Genomic DNA, 3350 nt, shown 5'->3' on the forward strand with positions numbered 1-3350 from the left:
GTGTATATATAAAATTCGGCAAGTATGTTTGGCGTGGTTACTCTGTTTATAGTTCACTGTAGGGAGAGGAGAGCCAAACTGTTTTAAGTGAATTGACAAGCAATTTTCTTTTGTTGTAGGACATAAACAAATATAGCCTCCATGCTGTGCTGCCAAAGGATATAAGTCACAGATTTTTGACGATTTAGTGTGTTCCCAATGTCTAACTGATTATGTACTTCTGACATGTGATCGGTCCTGTTAGTTGAAATATTGCAGTAATGCTTTGGAATTTTATTGAGTTTAAAGTTGTTTTACTTGTTGGTTGCTATTCAATGCTTTGGGGGAAGCCTGCCTGTGGGCATCAAGAAGAGCTTAATATTGCTGCTCTTTTGTTTTCTTTTGCTAGTTATTATCAAACTACTTTCATTTATATTATTTTTCTAGTTTACCCTTAGTAATTTGACAAATAAATGTGATTTTAGGAAGTCATAAGATTGAGACATGAATGTGCACTAGCGTTATATGATTGTTGCTTTGATTAAACGTGGAGTAGTTGAGGCATAATTTCATGCATTTTGAATTGCTTTGAAAGAGAGTTGGAATGTCTTCGCTTCTACTAAGTCTTAGGATTCTTGTGACATCATATTTGTTTACTAAAACCCTACCCGATTGATCCTTATATCCCTAACATGGGATATGCATCATTTTGAAAAAAAATTCAAAGGCCCTTCCCCTTGGGAAAAAAAAAGAAAGAATAGCAAAAAAAAAGGAAATTACATCTACTCCGCTGGTTTAGGTCACTTAGTAACTGGGTAACTTCATCACAAATGTTGTTATTCACGTAAAACGGTGGCCGGAGCTATGAGTATGCAAAGCACTTTAGGTAAAATGTGTTTTGGTTAAGTAACCGGGTGCCTTCATCACAAGTGTTGTCATTCGCGTCAAAAGGCCAGAATAAGACGTTTTTTGGTTGAGTAACCGGGTGCCTGCACCACAAGTGTTGTCATTCGCGTCAAAAGACCGAAAGACGGCCTAAAGAACACAAGTCACGGGAAGAAATGAAGGAAAAAAAAAGAGAAAAGAGCCGTGACAAAATACAAGGGGAAGAAAAAAGAAAAAATTCATTATTGGCCCAAAGAAAAGAAAGAAAAGCGAAATCCGTCCCTACTTAGGTAGATATAAGGAGATAAAGGGTATTGTGCTAGCATCGAGGATGATAACATTTAGAAACCTGTAGATTTTGTGGAAGCTTGATTGTCCTGCTCTCTACCTGGGAAAACAAAGTGCGGTGATGTGATTGGCCTCTTACCCTCGTTATGATAAGTTAGCATTTGTATAACGTATTGCTGCATTGTGTTTTGAGATTATGTGCACATAATATTTCGTTTTGTTTGGGGGGCTATAACTTTAAAGACGTTACAACAATCCTTTCTTTCTTTTTTGATTTATTAAAAAAATTGTCACATTTATTTCTTGGTGCTATATGAAATTTTTTCTGTATAAAAATCATTTATTTAGAGAATGCCTTTTCTTATGTGACTATTATTTTTGGTTAGTAGGAGATAGATTTTTGCCTTGATATTATTTTACCAATATAACTGAAAATAATTATTGTAACGACATTTAAATTTTATATTATTATAGTTCTCTTTATTTATATGAATTATTTCTTTTAGATTGCCATCTCAGCAGGTTCAAGATCAGTATACAGCGGTGATGCTTCTTACATGGGCTCCCCCACCTACCCCCACCCCCACCCCCCAACTGTAAAACTTAGAAGGAAAATGTACAGGTTGTGCTTGAATATAAAGAGTTAAAGAAATCTTTCATGCTGGATATAGAGAAGTATCATAACTTTTTAACTTTACTGACCCATGAATACAGTTTATCCAGGTATATGAGGTCGTGAATCATTGTTAACTAACAATTGAAAATAAAATCAGATTCCTTTTTTGTCTTTCATTTTTCTTTTAACTCTTCTAATGAAGTTCATGAGATAATTTTATTTCAGTTACATTTGTACACTTAGTGAGAAGACCATGGTGATGTCGCGGGAAGTGCTTCTTAGTGTTGGTGTTCCATGGTGCAGGTGACTATTCATATTCTATTATATCATGTTTATCATTTGTCTCCCACAATTGTGTGTTGCTGGGTACTTACGTTAAACCCATTCATTAGTTCATTGGTAGGGTGAGCTATTGGAGAATTTATTTGCATATATAAGTGAAAAAACTTGAACTTGGTTTACAAATATGGTCTATAACGTTATGTAGGAAATTTTAGCTTTGTACTCTACTATGTGAATTCTTTTTGTCAAGTTCATGTCCCCGAAATTCAGAGAGTGAACTTCAGCAAAAGTGAAGAGATATCAGTATTTTTTTTTCTTTGACAGAAAATTTATTTCTCTTTCCTTTATTTTCTTCCTTTTGTTTCACCCCCTCCAATAAAAACTGAAGGATGGTTCTTGCTCGGAATTTGCGTTTCGTAACTGAAGGCTTTGAAACATGTTATGCATGTAGTAAAACTTCTCTTATGCTCTTTGCTTCATTCCATTTTATTCACACCTAAGGAGCTCTATTCGTGTATTCTCAAGTCTCGCGTGTACTAGTTCGCTGCGGACTGTTTAACCAAAACCAATGACTTGTCTGATCTGTAAATTTTGGGGTAGGAAGTTGAGTTGGTTTGCAACTCTATAAAAGTCCATTATCATTTTATTTACGTTTATTTGGTCTCCATCGATTAATGGTCTATGTATTCAGTTTCTTGGTAATTGTGAATGTGACAGTAGGCCGCTTTCATGTTGAAGCTACTAGATAGGTTGTGGGAACCGTTTTCATAGCGTAATGCGAATTTTATGTTGACATGGAAATTCTTTTTTCCATCATGAATCATCTCAGTCAACCCCTCCCTCAAAGATTCTCACTAGTACTCATGAAATTGCATGTCCTAATCAGTGTGCTAGTACCATTCTTAAATTGCAAAATAACATCTTAATTAAGTCTTCGCACTATATCATGGTCAGGCTACACTTTCACAAGTCTTAGTTTCTTACTTCATCTTCTTGTTGTAATCCAAGTCCACCTTAATATTTACATGTTAAGGGTAACATGGATGTTTTTTATCCAAGAGGATCATTACAATACCAGCATTATTGCAACTTCCTACAGAACCTAGCGAGAATTTGTTCACCAGTGACCACATAAACCGCCAACTCTATTATTCTCCACTTGACAATCAGCCCTAACTTCAGTAACTTGCACCCTTTTGGTTATCAATCCCATGAATCAGAAACATAAATAAAACATAACAACAAACTTGTACCACATTTGAAGAAGCTAAAACATGTACAACTTAGTTCTCAATATTCA

General features: G+C 35.2%; 1 long non-coding RNA gene across 2 annotated transcripts in view; it reads left to right on the forward strand.

The window, feature by feature from the left end:
* LOC105164510 overlaps nt 513–3350 on the forward strand; it is a 10435-nt gene continuing 7597 nt past the window's right edge. For both annotated transcript variants that reach the window (XR_002287199.1, XR_002287200.1), the window contains exon 1: nt 513–2071. This is a non-coding gene — a long non-coding RNA (uncharacterized LOC105164510). The remainder of the gene's footprint in view (nt 2072–3350) is intronic.

The sequence above is a fragment of the Sesamum indicum genome, linkage group LG6, assembly GCF_000512975.1.
Source record: "Sesamum indicum cultivar Zhongzhi No. 13 linkage group LG6, S_indicum_v1.0, whole genome shotgun sequence".
Lineage (NCBI taxonomy): Eukaryota > Viridiplantae > Streptophyta > Magnoliopsida > Lamiales > Pedaliaceae > Sesamum > Sesamum indicum.